Source organism: Stegostoma tigrinum, unplaced genomic scaffold (genome assembly GCF_030684315.1).
Source record: "Stegostoma tigrinum isolate sSteTig4 unplaced genomic scaffold, sSteTig4.hap1 scaffold_112, whole genome shotgun sequence".
In the NCBI taxonomy this organism is placed as follows: domain Eukaryota; kingdom Metazoa; phylum Chordata; class Chondrichthyes; order Orectolobiformes; family Stegostomatidae; genus Stegostoma; species Stegostoma tigrinum.
This window is the reverse complement of record NW_026728063.1, coordinates 1,030,628-1,048,698: the sequence shown is the minus strand read 5'-3', so window position 1 is coordinate 1,048,698 and position 18,071 is coordinate 1,030,628. Positions and strand designations below refer to the sequence as shown.

Here is an 18,071-nt window from a genome sequence, read left to right as displayed (position 1 = left end):
TTCTACGGACCCCAAATAGCAGTTGGTAGATCGAAGAACTCATTGGCCGGCAGATTGTTGCAAAGTGCAAACGTCGCAGGGTTGTTGTTATGGGTGACTTCAACTTTTCCAATATAGATCGAAACCTCCTTCGTGCAGATGGTTTGGATGGAGCCGTTTTTGTCAGGTGTGTTCAGGAGGGTTTCCTTACTCAGTATGTGGACAGGCCGACGAGGGGGGGAGGCCATTTTGGATTTGGTGTTCGGCAATGAGCCAGGACAGGTGTCAGATCTCGTGGTGGGAGAGCACTTTGGCGACAGTGACCACAACAGCCTCACATTTACCATAGCAATGGAAAGGGAAAGGAGCAGTTACCAGGGGAAGATATTTAACTGGGGTAAAGGAAACTATGACGCTATCAGACAGGAGTTGGGAAGTACAGATTGGGAGCAATTGTTCCACAGAAAGGGCACAGCAGACATGTGGAGGCTGTTCAAGGAGCAGATGTTGCGAGTCATGTATAAATTTGTTCCTCTGAGACAGGTGAGAAGGGGTAAGATGAAGGAGCCTTGGATGACTGGTACAGAGGTGCTTCTTGTCAAAAAGAAAAAGGCAGCGTACGTAAGGTGGAGGAAGTGAGGGTCTGGCACAGCTTTAGAGTATTACAGGCCTGCTCGGAAGGAGCTCAAAAGATATTGCCTGTACAATTGTTACCTGTTACAACCTTTGCGTCCACGCTTGCTCATTCAATGGTGTCAAGATGCCAGCAGTGCATGTACCTTCTCCATCCCGTAATGCCGTCAGCTCACACAAGACATGGTCCATACTTAAAATCTTCTGATCAACCAAAGTTCAATGTTTTGGACATTTTAGTTATCTGTCATGAAACGAAAACTGATTCTGACTGGCATGACCTGCAGTGCAAATGAATATAATCTGCGAAACGAGATTCCTTATGGGCTTGCATCCACTACAGATAATTGCTTTTCAAAGACGTTGCATACATGCATTTTATTCTCCTGTCACCTTTAGATTTTTTTTTTGTTTATGCATGTTGTGTGGGTTTCCAGTCAGGCCCATAAACACAGGTTGATGCAGTCACTGTTATAACACGGTATTGAAGGAGAATTTGTGATCTTTGGAGTTTCATTCCAGTGTCTGAAGGAGTGCATCATCAAGCCACTTCAGATCTCTTCTGGTGACTATATTGTTGCAAGTTTTCAAGTGTTACCGATGGTCACATAAAATATGGCCTTTTTGTTGTTGCACTATTCAGCTTAACTGCACCTTATCTAGTATTTAGGCTTGGAAACAATTTTAATTTTTTTTGATTTACTAATTCAAAATCATTTATGATTGCTGTCATGATATCTACAATAGGTTATTTTGGTTGGACATACAGGATTGGATCTGTCTTTCCCCAACTATGAATGGAATTCAAGTATGCGCTTATAAAACCCCTTCTGGGCAAGGTAGTTGCTCAGTGGTTAGAGCTGCTCATGCACTGGGGAGCCAGTTGAGATTCCAGTCTTGGGTAATTATCTGTGTGGAATTGACACGTCCTCCCCGCATCTGCGAGGGGCTTCTGCCAGGTGCTGCAGTTTCCTCCCATTGTTCAAAGATGTGCAGGTCCTTATATGTGATTTGTGAAGCATTTCTTCAATGTTTCAATCCTGCCAGCATCCAGTGCCTTGGACAAAATAACTGGAGATGAATAAAAGATACTGAGCCTTTTGACACCATTTCCTGCTGGATTTTCATCAATCCTGCTTAATATCGGTGACAACTTCCATGACCTTTTTGATGCTATGTCTGAATTGACAGTCTAGTTCCAAATATTTGTTTGGCAGTATTTCAAGGTCTCTGTTACAGCATACCCATGAATGTCCACTTCAAAAGATACTTTCATATCATAGAATCCCTACAGTGTGGAAACAAGCCCCTTTTGACCCAACAAGTCCACAGCCACCCTCCAAAGAGCATCTCACCCTGACCCATCCCTCGACCCTTTCCTCAGTAACCCTGCATTTCCCATGACTAACACACTGAATCTACACATCCCTAAACACAATGGGCAAGTTTGGCATGGCCCATACACCTAGCCTGCACATCTTTGGACTGTGGGAGGAAACCAGAGCACCCAGCAGGAACCCATGCAGGCATGGGCAGAATGTACAAACTCCGCACAGAAGATCGCCCAACGGTGGGATCGAACCTGGGTCCCTGGCGCTGTGAGTCAGCAGTGCTAACCACTGAGCTACCGTGCTGCCCTTGGAGTTAGACAGAGCTTGCTTGTTCCTGGGTGGCCTCAAACTGCCAACCTCCACTTAGTGGCAAAAGTGCTGACCAACTGCACTCATCTTCACTGGTTTTTGCTTTGTATCATTGAATTCAATCCTTCAAACTCTATGATAAATATTTAAATTTCCATTGATATTTGAGGGTTGTTTTTAGTACACCGTATTGGTTTATTATGTTTCAATGGTACGTAATGAATATTGTATGTATATGCAAATGGGCAAGTTGGTAACGATGCAGTCCGCAGACCTGGAGGATAATAACACTGTCCTTCAATCGCCCACGATGCCCTCTGCAAATTGGTAGAAAACAAAAATTTCTATAAAATTCATCTCTCCTCCCGTCAGTGGATCAAAATTAATTCAGGATTTTGTACAGGCCAATAAGCGTAAGATTACGTGAGCCTAAACAAAACTACTGGCTCGTATTAGTTCAGTAAAGTGAAAGGGCAACAATAGAGGTAGTAGGAACTGCAGATGCTGGAGAATCTGAGATAAGAAGGTGTAAAGCTGGATGAACACAGCAGGTCAAGCAGTATCATCCGGCTCAGCACCTTGTTATCTCAGATTCTCCAGCGCCAATTTTCTGAAGTCGGGTCTCGTCCCGAAACATCAGCTTTCTTGCTCCTCTGATGCTGCTTGACCTGCTGTGTTCATCCAGCTCTCCACCTTGGGCAACAATTGAGTATGTTTTAAGTCACTAGATATGTTACGTGGGTTTGTCTTCCTTAGGGTGGAGTTAGTGGAACCGAAAAAGATGTCTCCCTCACAGCGTTTTTGACAAAAGAATTGCATCGTTCCTTGGTGGCCTTTCAACAGAAGAATATTCAGAGATTTCACGAGTGGTAAGAATGTAACTTCCTTTACTTTTCTTTATCTCACTTTTTCCAACAATTGGAAAATAGATTTTAGAAATAACATCAAGCTGATGAAGTGTGAAAAGAAGAATAATTCCAAGCAGTGGTGGGAGTTGGTCAGTGAGGTGGGAGGAGTGGATTGGTGGGAGAGAAGGCGGACAGGTCATGGAGGCTGGGATGAGGGGAGGAACTAGTCTTGGGATGAGGCTGGCAGGTGGGGAGATTTTGAGGGTGGCCAAGTCCACATTGAGGCTATTGAGTTGGAAGCTCCCGAGGCGGAATATGAGGTGCTGCTCCTCCGGTTTCTGGGTGGTGTGGTTGTGACACTGGAAGAGGCCCAGGATGGACATGTCGTTCAGGGAGTGGCAGGGGGAGTTGAAGTGATGCAATGATTTGGATATGAAAATAGAAAGTGTGGTTAGTAAGTTTCCCAATGATTGAAGGTGTAGTAGCCAGCCAAGAAGGTCACCTCAGAATGCAATGGGACATTGACAAGGGCCAATAAACTGAGGAGTGGCAGATGGAGTTGAGGTTAGATAAATGTGAGGTGCTACATTTTGGAAAGGCAAATCAGGGCAGCACGTATACACTGAAGGTTGTGGGGAGTGTTGCTTAATAAAGAGACGCTGGAGTGCAGTTTCGTAGTTCCATCAAAGTACAGCCACCGGTCGAAAGGATATGAGGGAGACATTTGGTGTGCTCGCCTTTATCGGTCAGTGCATTGAGGATAGGAGTTGGGAGATCACTTAGCAGCTATATAGGACATTGATTCGGCTGCTTTTGGAATACTGCAATCGATTTTGGTCTCCTTGCGAGAGGAAGGATGTCGGCGCAACATTGAGGGCCGAAGGGCCTGTTCTGCGCTCTATTGTTGTATGTTGTAAACTTGAAAGGGTTCAGAGAAGATCTACAAGGACGTTACCAGCATCGGAGGTTGGAGGTATACCGTGGGCTTGAACAGGCAGCTATTTCTTGGAACTTTGGAGTTCAGGGCTGACCATATAGAAGTTTATACAATTACGAGGGACGTGGAGAGAGCGAACAGCCAAGATCTTTTCCCCGGATTGCTGGAATCCAAAACTGGAGGGAATAGGTTAAAAATGAGAGAGGGAAGATTTAAAATGGACCGGATTTTTTTCATAGTGGTGCATGTATGGAATGAGCTGCCAGAGGAAGTGGTGGAGGCTTGTACGTTTAAAAGGCATGTGGATGGGTATATGAATAGGATGGGTTGAGAGGAATATGGGCCAAATGCTGGCAAATGGGACTAAATTAATTTAGGATATCTGGTCAACATAGACAAATTGGGCCAAAGGATCAGTTTCCCAACTGTACATCTCTCTGACTCTAAGTGTCTTTTTTCTGAACCACGTGGCCCAGAATGAGAAAAACTTGAATCAGGATTTGGGAATGTGACAATTCTAATTGGATCTGTTTGATGAAATTACCTCTGTAGGTAATGGTGGTTGAATTATGATTTATCAAATTTGAGTTTATTGCAGCATCTTATAGAATAGAGGAAACACATGTAATCAAAATTGAAAATCAAAACTTGGTAAAATTTTGCATTGGAAATACATGACCAGCCATTGGAGGAGATTCATGACCATTGCATTCAAGTGAGAACAACAAATGGGATTCAGTGACTCAGTGAAATGGGATTCAGTGACTCAGTGAAATGGGATGCAGTGACTGAGGGTAATGGGATGAAGTGACTGAGGGGAATGGGATGAAGTGACTGAGGGGAATGGGATGAAGTGACTGAGGGGAATGGGATGAAGTGACTGAGGGGAATGGGATGAAGTGACTGAGGGGAATGGGATGAAGTGACTGAGGGGAATGGGATGAAGTGACTGAGGGGAATGGGATGAAGTGACTGAGGGGAATGGGATGAAGTGACTGAGGGGAATGGGATGAAGTGACTGAGGGGAATGGGATGAAGTGACTGAGGGGAATGGGATGAAGTGACTGAGGGGAATGGGATGAAGTGACTGAGGGGAATGGGATGAAGTGACTGAGGGGAATGGGATGAAGTGACTGAGGGTAATGGGATGAAGTGACTGAGGGTAATGGGATGAAGTGACTGAGGGTAATGGGATGAAGTGACTGAGGGTAATGGGATGCAGTGACTGAGGGTAATAGGACGCAGTGACTTATGGAAATGGGATGCAGTGACTGAGAGAAATTAGATGCCGTTACTGATGGAAATGGGATGCAGTGACTGATGGAAATGGGATGCAGTGACTGATGGAAATAGTGTGCTGTGACTGACGGAAATGGGTTGCAGTGGCTGAGTGAAATGGGATGCGGTGACTGATGGAAATGGGAGGCACTGACTGAGTGAAATGGATGCAGTGTCTCAGTTAAATTGTATTCACTGTCTCCGTTAAATGGAATGCAGTGACTGACCTAATGGGAAGGAGTGAATGAGGTAATCGGGATGCAGTGCCCGACTGGTCTTGGGTTGCAGTGACTGAGGGAAGTGGGTTGCAGTGACTGAGGGAAGTGGGATGCAGTGACTGAGTGAAATGAGATGCATTGACTGAGTGAATTGGGATGCAGTGACTAATGGAGTTGGAGTGCAGTGACCACATCAGATTTGGTACTGGGTCATGAGCCTGGCCAGGTGTTAGATTTCGAAGTAAGTGATCACCTTGGTGATAGCGATCACAATTCTGTTATGTTTAATTTAGTGATGGAAAGGGATAGGTGTCCACCACTGGGCAAGAGTTATATCTGGGGGAAAGGCAATTACGATGAGATTAGGCGAGATTTAGGGAGCATAGGATGGGGAAGGAATCTGCAGGGGATGGGCCCAGTAGAAATGTGGAGCTTATTCAATGAAAAGCTGCTGTGTGTCCTACATAAGTATGTACGTGTCAGGCAGGGAGGAAGCTGTAGAGCGCGGGAGCCGTGGTTTACGAAGGAAGTAGAATCCCTGGTCAAGAGGAAGCACAAGGCTTCTGTTAGTATAAGATGTGAATGCTCAGTTGGGGTGCTTGAGGGTTACAAGGTAGCCAGGAAAGACCGAAAGAGAGAGCTCAGAAGAGCCAGGAGGAGACATGAGAAGTTGTTGTCGGATAGGATCAGCGTAAACCCTACGGCTTTCTATCGGTATTTAAGGAATAAACGAATGACAAAAGTTAGATTAGGCCCAATCAAGGATAGTAGTGGTAAGTTGTGTGTGGAGTCAGATGAGATAGGGGAAGCGCTAAATGAATATTTTTCAACAGTATTCATTCTAGAAAACGACAATGTTGTCGAGGAGAATACAGAGATACAGGCTACTGGACTAGGTGGGATTGAGGTTCACAAGGAAGAGGTATTTGAAATCCTACAGAGGGTGAAGATAGCTATGACCCCTGGGCCGGATTGGATTTATCCTCGGATCCTCGGGGAATCCAGGGAGGAGATTGCCGAGCCTTTGGCATTGATCTTTAACTCGTCATTGCCTGCAGGAATAGTGCCAGATGACTGGAGGATAGCAATTGTGGTTCTCCTGTTCAAGAAGGGGAGTAGAGACAACCCTGGTAATTATCGGCCAGTGAGCCTTAGTTCAGTTGTTGGTAAAGTGTCGGAAAAGGTGATATGGGGTAGGATTTACAATCATCTAGAAAAGAATAAATTGGTTAGGGATAGTCAGCACGGTTTTGTGAAGGGTAGGTCATGCCTCACAAACCTTATTGAGTTCTTTGGAGAAGGTGACCAAACAGGTAGATGAGAGTAAACCGGTTGATGTGGAGTATTTGGATTTCAGCAAGGCGTTCGACAAGATTCCCCATAACAGACTATTGTACAAAATGCAGAGGAATGGAATTGTGGGAGATATAGCAGTTTGGATCGGAAATTGGCTGGCTGAAAGAAGACAGAGGGTGGTAGTTGATGGGAAACATTCATCCTGGAGACCAGGTACTGGTGGTGTACCGCAAGGGTCGGTGTTGGGTCCACTGCTGTTTGTCATTTTTATAAATGACCTGGATGAGGGCGTAGAAGGATGGGTTAGTAACTTTGCAGATGACACTAAGATAGGTGGAGTTGTGGTCTGCCCTGACCCGCTCACGGCGACGTGCCCCCGCCGCCCTGACCCGCTCATGGCGACATGCCCGCTCCACCGTGACCCGCTCACGGCGACGTGCCCCAGCGGCCCTGACCCGCTCACGGCGACGTGCCCGCTCCGCGCTGACCCGCTCACGGCGACGTGTCCATTCCGCCCTGACCCGCTCACGGCGACGTGCCCCCGCCGCCCTGCCCCGCTCACGGGGACCTGCCCCCCGCAGCCCTGCCCCGCTGACGGGGACCTGCCCCCCGCAGCCCTGCCCCGCTGACGGGGACCTGCCCCCCGCAGCCCTGCCCCGCTGACGGGGACCTGCCCCCCGCAGCCCTGCCCCGCTGACGGGGACCTGCCCCCCGCAGCCCTGCCCCGCTGACGGGGACCTGCCCCCCGCAGCCCTGCCCCGCTGACGGGGACCTGCCCCCCGCAGCCCTGCCCCGCTGACGGGGACCTGCCCCCCGCAGCCCTGCCCCGCTGACGGGGACCTGCCCCCCGCAGCCCTGCCCCGCTGACGGGGACCTGCCCCCCGCAGCCCTGCCCCGCTGACGGGGACCTGCCCCCCGCAGCCCTGCCCCGCTGACGGGGACCTGCCCCCCGCAGCCCTGCCCCGCTGACGGGGACCTGCCCCCCGCAGCCCTGCCCCGCTGACGGGGACCTGCCCCCCGCAGCCCTGCCCCGCTGACGGGGACCTGCCCCCCGCAGCCCTGCCCCGCTGACGGGGACCTGCCCCCCGCAGCCCTGCCCCGCTGACGGGGACCTGCCCCCCGCAGCCCTGCCCCGCTGACGGGGACCTGCCCCCCGCAGCCCTGCCCCGCTGACGGGGACCTGCCCCCCGCAGCCCTGCCCCGCTGACGGGGACCTGCCCCCCGCAGCCCTGCCCCGCTGACGGGGACCTGCCCCCCGCAGCCCTGCCCCGCTGACGGGGACCTGCCCCCCGCAGCCCTGCCCCGCTGACGGGGACCTGCCCCCCGCAGCCCTGCCCCGCTGACGGGGACCTGCCCCCCGCAGCCCTGCCCCGCTGACGGGGACCTGCCCCCCGCAGCCCTGCCCCGCTGACGGGGACCTGCCCCCCGCAGCCCTGCCCCGCTGACGGGGACCTGCCCCCCGCAGCCCTGCCCCGCTGACGGGGACCTGCCCCCCGCAGCCCTGCCCCGCTGACGGGGACCTGCCCCCCGCAGCCCTGCCCCGCTGACGGGGACCTGCCCCCCGCAGCCCTGCCCCGCTGACGGGGACCTGCCCCCCGCAGCCCTGCCCCGCTGACGGGGACCTGCCCCCCGCAGCCCTGCCCCGCTGACGGGGACCTGCCCCCCGCAGCCCTGCCCCGCTGACGGGGACCTGCCCCCCGCAGCCCTGCCCCGCTGACGGGGACCTGCCCCCCGCAGCCCTGCCCCGCTGACGGGGACCTGCCCCCCGCAGCCCTGCCCCGCTGACGGGGACCTGCCCCCCGCAGCCCTGCCCCGCTGACGGGGACCTGCCCCCCGCAGCCCTGCCCCGCTGACGGGGACCTGCCCCCCGCAGCCCTGCCCCGCTGACGGGGACCTGCCCCCCGCAGCCCTGCCCCGCTGACGGGGACCTGCCCCCCGCAGCCCTGCCCCGCTGACGGGGACCTGCCCCCCGCAGCCCTGCCCCGCTGACGGGGACCTGCCCCCCGCAGCCCTGCCCCGCTGACGGGGACCTGCCCCCCGCAGCCCTGCCCCGCTGACGGGGACCTGCCCCCCGCAGCCCTGCCCCGCTGACGGGGACCTGCCCCCCGCAGCCCTGCCCCGCTGACGGGGACCTGCCCCCCGCAGCCCTGCCCCGCTGACGGGGACCTGCCCCCCGCAGCCCTGCCCCGCTGACGGGGACCGGCCCCCCCCAGCCCTGCCCCGCTGACGGGGACCGGCCCCCCCCAGCCCTGTCCCGCTGACGGGGACCGGCCCCCCCCAGCCCTGCCCCGCTGACGGGGACCGGCCCCCCCCCCCAGCCCTGTCCCGCTCACGGGGACCGGCCCCCCCCCAGCCCTGTCCCGCTCACGGGGACCGGCCCCCCCCCAGCCCTGTCCCGCTCACGGGGACCGGCCCCCTCCAGCCCTGTCCCGCTGACGGGGACTGGGCCCCGCATCCCTGTCCCGCTCACAGCGTACTGCCCCCCGCAGCCCTGTCCCGCTGACAGGGACTGGCCCCCGCAGTCCCGAACGGCTCACAGCGACTTGACCCCCGCAGTCCAGTTACGCTCACAGCGTACTCCCCCTCCCAGGCCTGTCCCGCTGACAGGGACTGGCCCCCGCATCCCTGTCCCGCTCACAGCGTACTGCCCCCCGCAGCCCTGTCCCGTTCACTGCGATTTGCCCCCCGCAGTCCTTTCCCGCTGACAGGGTCTTGCCCCCGCAGTCCTGACCCGCTCACTGCGATTTGCCCCCTGCAGTCCTCTCCCGCTCAACTGCATTTTGCCCCCTGCAGTCCTTACCCGCTCACTGTGATTTGCCCCCTGCAGTCCTGACCCACTCACTGCGATTTGCCCCCTGCAGGTCTGACCCTCTGACAGGGACTTGCCCCCTGCCGTCCTGACCCGCTCACTGCGATTTGTCCCCCGCAGTCCTGACCCGCTCACTGCGATTTGCCCCCCGCAGCCCTGACCCGCTAACTGCGATTTGCCCCCCGCAGCCCTGTCCCGCTGACAAGGACTGGCCCCCGCAGCCCTGTCCCGCTCACAGCGTACTGCCCCCCACAGCCGTGTCGCGCTCACAGGGACTTGTCCCCCGCAGTCCTCGTCCGCTGACAGGGACTGGCCCCCGCAGCCCTGTCCCGCTCACAGCGTACTGCCCCCCGCAGCCGTGTCGCGCTCACAGGGACTTGTCCCCCGCAGTCCTCGACCGCTCACAGCGACTGGCCCCCGCAGCCCTGTCCCGCTCACAGCGTACTGCCCCCCGCAGCCGTGTCCCGCTCACAGGGACTTGTCCCCCGCAGTCCTCGTCCGCTCACAGCGACTGGCCCCCGCAGCCCTGTCCCGCTCACAGGGACTGGGCCCAGCAGTCCTGTCCGCTCACAGGGACTGGCCCCCGCAGTCCCGATCGGCTCACAGCGACTTGCCCCCCGCAGTCCAGTTACGCTCACAGCGTACTCCCCCTCCCAGGCCTGTCCCGCTCACAGGGACTGGGCCCCGCAGCCCTGACCCGCTCAACTGCGATTTGCCCCCGCAGCCCTGACCCGCTCAACTGCATTTTGCCCCCTGCAGCCCTGACCCGCTCAACTGCGATTTGCCCCCTGCAGGTCTGACCCTCTGACAGGGACTTAGAACATAGAACAGTACAGCACAGAACAGGCCCTTCAGCCCACAATGTTGTGCCGACCATTGATCCTCATGTATGCACCCTCAATATTCTGTGACCATATGCATGTCCAGCAGTCTCTTAAATGACCCCAATGACCTTGCTTCCACAACTGCTGCTGGCAATGCATTCCAGTTTGAGGGCAAAGAGAAATGGACAATGAACGTTAGCTTAGCCAGTGATGAATACATCCCATGAATGAATGGATCACAAAAAAAATCACATCAGCCACAACGTTATTGCGTAGCGAAGCAGGCTCAATGGCTGAAAGGTGCACTCCTGCGCCTATTTCTTTCAATGTTATGTTCTAAGAAGCAGCAAGGAGTTGTTTAAGTCCCCAGATTACAATACATTAAATGCACAGAGTGCACTTGAATAATATATTTACAAATATATTTTAAAAACTTCCCATTACTTCCTTGCACTATGATTTATTAGTTATGTGAGAGCATAGCAATGACACCTGATGTGGAGAACCTGGTTAATTTAGTGATTTTGTTTTCTTAATTGCAGTAATAATTTCTGGTTAAGATTTATTAATTTTACTGGAATGTGATGATAAATTCTTACTAGGGACCTATCAAAATAATTATAATTGGAATAATGCAGTAATTCAAATCATGAATCAAATAAACAAATAATGCAGTAACCCAAATCATTAATCAAATAAATGGCTGTTTCATTCTGGAAATTTTTCGTTAAATTTTCATCATGACTAAACTCCAGGCCTTAGAGCCAGTCTCCTGGAATTACCACAAGTTCCAGGGTCTTCCTTTTTTTAAAAAATGTTAATAATATAGGTACTGTTCTACCTCTTTCAAACTTTGATGATCAGTGGCCACCATCAAATATTCCTTCTGTAGCAAGAGGACTGCCAGACAGAAATCCTCCATCACCTGAAGCTTCCAGTCTTGCATGAACAGCTGGTCCCAGATCAACAACACCGCTGGCAGATGCAAGATGCTGACAAAACCCTCTCCCATCCATTTTGCCCCCTGCCGTCCTGACCCGCTCACTGCGATTTGTCCCCTGCAGTCCTGACCCGGTCACTGCGATTTGCCCCCCGCAGCCCTGACCCGCTCACTGCGATTTGCCCCCCGCAGCCCTGTCCCGCTGACAGGGACTTGCCCCCCGCAGCCCTGTCCCGCTGACAGGGACTTGCCCCCCGCAGCACTGTCCCACTCACAGGGACTGGCGCCCGCAGCTCTGACCCGCTCACAGCGATTTGCCCCCTGCAGTCCTGTCCCACAGACAGGGACTCGCCCCCGCAGCCCTGACCCGCTTACAGCGACTTGCCCCCCGCAGTCCTGTCCCGCTCACAGTGTACTGCCCCCCCAAGCCCTGTCCCGCTCACAGGGACTGGGCCCCGCAGCACTGTCCTGCTGACAGGGACTAGCCCCTGCAGCCCTGACCCACTCACAGGGAATCACCCCCGCAGCCCTGACTAACTAACAGGGACTGGCCCCCGCAGCCATTACCCGCTCACAGGGAATCGCCCCCGCAGCCCAGACCAACTAAGAGGGACTGGTCCCCGCAGCCCTGACCTGCTCACAGGGACTGGGCCCCGCCGCCCTGTCCCGCTCACAGCGTACAACCCCCTGCAGCCCTGACCCGCTCACAGGGACTGGTCCCCGCAGCCGTGTCCCGCTCACAGGGACTTGGACCCGCAGCCCTGACCTGCTCACAGCGACTCGTCCCCCGCAGTCCTCGTCCGCTCACAGCGACTTGCCCCCGCAGCCCTGTCCCACTCACAGCGTCCTGCCCCCCCGCAGCCCTGTCCCGCTCACAGCGGCTTGGGCCCCGCAGCCCTGTCCCGCTCACAGGGATTGGCCTCCGCAGCCCTGACCCGCTCACAGAGACTGCCCCCCGCAGCCCTGACCCGCTCACAGGGACTGGGCCCCTGCAGTCCTGTCCGCTCACAGCGTACTGCCCCCTGCAGCCCTGTCCCGCTCACAGGGACTGGGCCCCGCAGCACTGTCCCGCTCACAGCGTATTGTCCCCCGCAGCCCTGACCCGCTCACAGGGAATTGCCCCCGCAGCCCTGACCCGATCACAGGGACTGGCCCCCGCAGTCCCGATCGGCTCACAGCGACTTGCCCCCCTGCAGTCCAGTTACGCTCACAGCGTACTCCCCCCCCCCCAGGCCTGTCCCGATCACAGGGACTGGGCCCCGCAGCCCTGACCCGCTCACGGAGACTGGCCCCCGCAGCCCTGACCCGCTCACGGGGACCGGCCCCCGCAGCCCTGACCCGCTCGCGGGGACCGGCCCCCGCAGCCCTGACCCGCTCGCGGGGACTTGGCCGCCCCAGTCCTGTCCCGCTCACAGCGTACTGCCCCCTGCAGCCATGTCCCGTTCGCAGGTACTGGCCCCCGCAGCACTGACCTGCTCGCAGGGATTGGCCCCCTCAGCCCTCAACCGCTCACAGGGACTGACCCCCGCAGCTCTGACCCGCTCACAGCGTACTGCCCCCCAGCATACCCGTCCCGCTCACAGGGACTGGCCCTCGCAGCCCTGTCCTGCTCACTGGGACTGGGCCCCGCAGCCCTGTCCCCCTGACAGCGTACTGCCCCCCGCAGCCCTGTCCCACTCGTAGCGTACTGCCCCCCGCAGCCCTGACCCGCTCACAGGGACTGGGCCCCTGCAGTCCTGTCCGCTCACAGGGACTGGGCCCCGCAGCACTGTCCCGCTCACAGCGTATTGTCCCCCGCAGCCCTGTCCCACTCGTAGCGTACTGCCCCCCGCAGCCCTGACCCGCTCACAGGGACTGGGCCCCTGCAGTCCTGTCCACTCACAGGGACTGGGCCCCGCAGCACTGTCCCGCTCACAGCGTATTGTCCCCCGCAGCCCTGACCCGCTCACAGGTACTAGCCCCCGCAGCCCTGACCCGCTCACAGGGAATTGCCCCCGCAGCCCTGACCCGATCACAGGGACTGGCCCCCGCAGTCCCGATCGGCTCACAGCGACTTGCCCCCCCGCAGTCCAGTTACGCTCACAGCGTACTCCCCCCCCCACCCCCAGGCCTGTCCCGATCACAGGGACTGGGCCCCGCAGCCCTGACCCGCTCACGGGGACCGGCCTCCGCAGCCCTGACCCGCTCACGGGGACCGGCCCCCGCAGCCCTGACCCGCTCGCGGGGACCGGCCCCCGCAGCCCTGACCCGCTCGCGGGGACTTGGCCGCCCCAGTCCTGTCCCGCTCACAGCGTACTGCCCCCTGCAGCCATGTCCCGTTCGCAGGTACTGGCCCCCGCAGCACTGACCTGCTCGCAGGGATTGGCCCCCTCAGCCCTCAACCGCTCGCAGGGACTGACCCCCGCAGCTCTGACCTGCTCACAGCGTACTGCCCCCCCGCATACCCGTCCCGCTCACAGGGACTGGCCCTCGCAGCCCTGTCCTGCTCACTGGGACTGGGCCCCGCAGCCCTGTCCCCCTGACAGCGTACTGCCCCCCGCAGCCCTGTCCCACTCGTAGCGTACTGCCCCCCGCAGCCCTGACCCGCTCACAGGGACTGGGCCCCTGCAGTCCTGTCCGCTCACAGGGACTGGGCCCCGCAGCACTGTCCCGCTCACAGCGTATTGTCCCCCGCAGCCCTGTCCCACTCGTAGCGTACTGCCCCCCGCAGCCCTGACCCGCTCACAGGGACTGGGCCCCTGCAGTCCTGTCCGCTCACAGGGACTGGGCCCCGCAGCACTGTCCCGCTCACAGCGTATTGTCCCCCGCAGCCCTGACCCGCTCACAGGTACTAGCCCCCGCAGCCCTGACCCGCTCACAGGGAATTGCCCCCGCAGCCCTGACCCGATCACAGGGACTGGCCCCCGCAGTCCCGATCGGCTCACAGCGACTTGCCCCCCCACAGTCCAGTTACGCTCACAGCGTACTCCCCCCCACCCCCCCAGGCCTGACCCGCTCTCGGGGACCGGCCCCCGCGGCCCTGACCCGCTCTCGGGGACCGGCCCCCGCGGCCCTGACCCGCTCTCGGGGACCGGCCCCCGCGGCCCTGACCCGCTCTCGGGGACCGGCCCCCGCGGCCCTGACCCGCTCTCGGGGACCGGCCCCCGCGGCCCTGACCCGCTCTCGGGGACCGGCCCCCGCGGCCCTGACCCGCTCTCGGGGACCGGCCCCCGCGGCCCTGACCCGCTCTCGGGGACCGGCCCCCGCGGCCCTGACCCGCTCTCGGGGACCGGCCCCCGCGGCCCTGACCCGCTCTCGGGGACCGGCCCCCGCGGCCCTGACCCGCTCTCGGGGACCGGCCCCCGCGGCCCTGACCCGCTCTCGGGGACCGGCCCCCGCGGCCCTGACCCGCTCTCGGGGACCGGCCCCCGCGGCCCTGACCCGCTCTCGGGGACCGGCCCCCGCGGCCCTGACCCGCTCTCGGGGACCGGCCCCCGCGGCCCTGACCCGCTCTCGGGGACCGGCCCCCGCGGCCCTGACCCGCTCTCGGGGACCGGCCCCCGCGGCCCTGACCCGCTCTCGGGGACCGGCCCCCGCGGCCCTGACCCGCTCTCGGGGACCGGCCCCCGCGGCCCTGACCCGCTCTCGGGGACCGGCCCCCGCGGCCCTGACCCGCTCTCGGGGACCGGCCCCCGCGGCCCTGACCCGCTCTCGGGGACCGGCCCCCGCGGCCCTGACCCGCTCTCGGGGACCGGCCCCCGCGGCCCTGACCCGCTCTCGGGGACCGGCCCCCGCGGCCCTGACCCGCTCTCGGGGACCGGCCCCCGCGGCCCTGACCCGCTCTCGGGGACCGGCCCCCGCGGCCCTGACCCGCTCTCGGGGACCGGCCCCCGCGGCCCTGACCCGCTCTCGGGGACCGGCCCCCGCGGCCCTGACCCGCTCTCGGGGACCGGCCCCCGCGGCCCTGACCCGCTCTCGGGGACCGGCCCCCGCGGCCCTGACCCGCTCTCGGGGACCGGCCCCCGCGGCCCTGACCCGCTCTCGGGGACCGGCCCCCGCGGCCCTGACCCGCTCTCGGGGACCGGCCCCCGCGGCCCTGACCCGCTCTCGGGGACCGGCCCCCGCGGCCCTGACCCGCTCTCGGGGACCGGCCCCCGCGGCCCTGACCCGCTCTCGGGGACCGGCCCCCGCGGCCCTGACCCGCTCTCGGGGACCGGCCCCCGCGGCCCTGACCCGCTCTCGGGGACCGGCCCCCGCGGCCCTGACCCGCTCTCGGGGACCGGCCCCCGCGGCCCTGACCCGCTCTCGGGGACCGGCCCCCGCGGCCCTGACCCGCTCTCGGGGACCGGCCCCCGCGGCCCTGACCCGCTCTCGGGGACCGGCCCCCGCGGCCCTGACCCGCTCTCGGGGACCGGCCCCCGCGGCCCTGACCCGCTCTCGGGGACCGGCCCCCGCGGCCCTGACCCGCTCTCGGGGACCGGCCCCCGCGGCCCTGACCCGCTCTCGGGGACCGGCCCCCGCGGCCCTGACCCGCTCTCGGGGACCGGCCCCCGCGGCCCTGACCCGCTCTCGGGGACCGGCCCCCGCGGCCCTGACCCGCTCTCGGGGACCGGCCCCCGCGGCCCTGACCCGCTCTCGGGGACCGGCCCCCGCGGCCCTGACCCGCTCTCGGGGACCGGCCCCCGCGGCCCTGACCCGCTCTCGGGGACCGGCCCCCGCGGCCCTGACCCGCTCTCGGGGACCGGCCCCCGCGGCCCTGACCCGCTCTCGGGGACCGGCCCCCGCGGCCCTGACCCGCTCTCGGGGACCGGCCCCCGCGGCCCTGACCCGCTCTCGGGGACCGGCCCCCGCGGCCCTGACCCGCTCTCGGGGACCGGCCCCCGCGGCCCTGACCCGCTCTCGGGGACCGGCCCCCGCGGCCCTGACCCGCTCTCGGGGACCGGCCCCCGCGGCCCTGACCCGCTCTCGGGGACCGGCCCCCGCGGCCCTGACCCGCTCTCGGGGACCGGCCCCCGCGGCCCTGACCCGCTCTCGGGGACCGGCCCCCGCGGCCCTGACCCGCTCTCGGGGACCGGCCCCCGCGGCCCTGACCCGCTCTCGGGGACCGGCCCCCGCGGCCCTGACCCGCTCTCGGGGACCGGCCCCCGCGGCCCTGACCCGCTCTCGGGGACCGGCCCCCGCGGCCCTGACCCGCTCTCGGGGACCGGCCCCCGCGGCCCTGACCCGCTCTCGGGGACCGGCCCCCGCGGCCCTGACCCGCTCTCGGGGACCGGCCCCCGCGGCCCTGACCCGCTCTCGGGGACCGGCCCCCGCGGCCCTGACCCGCTCTCGGGGACCGGCCCCCGCGGCCCTGACCCGCTCTCGGGGACCGGCCCCCGCGGCCCTGACCCGCTCTCGGGGACCGGCCCCCGCGGCCCTGACCCGCTCTCGGGGACCGGCCCCCGCGGCCCTGACCCGCTCTCGGGGACCGGCCCCCGCGGCCCTGACCCGCTCTCGGGGACCGGCCCCCGCGGCCCTGACCCGCTCTCGGGGACCGGCCCCCGCGGCCCTGACCCGCTCTCGGGGACCGGCCCCCGCGGCCCTGACCCGCTCTCGGGGACCGGCCCCCGCGGCCCTGACCCGCTCTCGGGGACCGGCCCCCGCGGCCCTGACCCGCTCTCGGGGACCGGCCCCCGCGGCCCTGACCCGCTCTCGGGGACCGGCCCCCGCGGCCCTGACCCGCTCTCGGGGACCGGCCCCCGCGGCCCTGACCCGCTCTCGGGGACCGGCCCCCGCGGCCCTGACCCGCTCTCGGGGACCGGCCCCCGCGGCCCTGACCCGCTCTCGGGGACCGGCCCCCGCGGCCCTGACCCGCTCTCGGGGACCGGCCCCCGCGGCCCTGACCCGCTCTCGGGGACCGGCCCCCGCGGCCCTGACCCGCTCTCGGGGACCGGCCCCCGCGGCCCTGACCCGCTCTCGGGGACCGGCCCCCGCGGCCCTGACCCGCTCTCGGGGACCGGCCCCCGCGGCCCTGACCCGCTCTCGGGGACCGGCCCCCGCGGCCCTGACCCGCTCTCGGGGACCGGCCCCCGCGGCCCTGACCCGCTCTCGGGGACCGGCCCCCGCGGCCCTGACCCGCTCTCGGGGACCGGCCCCCGCGGCCCTGACCCGCTCTCGGGGACCGGCCCCCGCGGCCCTGACCCGCTCTCGGGGACCGGCCCCCGCGGCCCTGACCCGCTCTCGGGGACCGGCCCCCGCGGCCCTGACCCGCTCTCGGGGACCGGCCCCCGCGGCCCTGACCCGCTCTCGGGGACCGGCCCCCGCGGCCCTGACCCGCTCTCGGGGACCGGCCCCCGCGGCCCTGACCCGCTCTCGGGGACCGGCCCCCGCGGCCCTGACCCGCTCTCGGGGACCGGCCCCCGCGGCCCTGACCCGCTCTCGGGGACCGGCCCCCGCGGCCCTGACCCGCTCTCGGGGACCGGCCCCCGCGGCCCTGACCCGCTCTCGGGGACCGGCCCCCGCGGCCCTGACCCGCTCTCGGGGACCGGCCCCCGCGGCCCTGACCCGCTCTCGGGGACCGGCCCCCGCGGCCCTGACCCGCTCTCGGGGACCGGCCCCCGCGGCCCTGACCCGCTCTCGGGGACCGGCCCCCGCGGCCCTGACCCGCTCTCGGGGACCGGCCCCCGCGGCCCTGACCCGCTCTCGGGGACC

At 62.8% G+C, this 18,071-nt stretch overlaps 1 long non-coding RNA gene across 1 annotated transcript in view; it reads left to right on the top strand.

Annotated features, from left to right (window-relative positions):
- The first annotated feature begins 3,009 nt into the window (after positions 1-3,009).
- Positions 3,010-18,071, top strand: part of LOC132207628 (uncharacterized) — a 28,355-nt gene continuing 13,293 nt past the window's right edge. The window contains exon 1 of the long non-coding RNA XR_009443646.1: positions 3,010-3,121. This is a non-coding gene — a long non-coding RNA (uncharacterized LOC132207628). The remainder of the gene's footprint in view (positions 3,122-18,071) is intronic.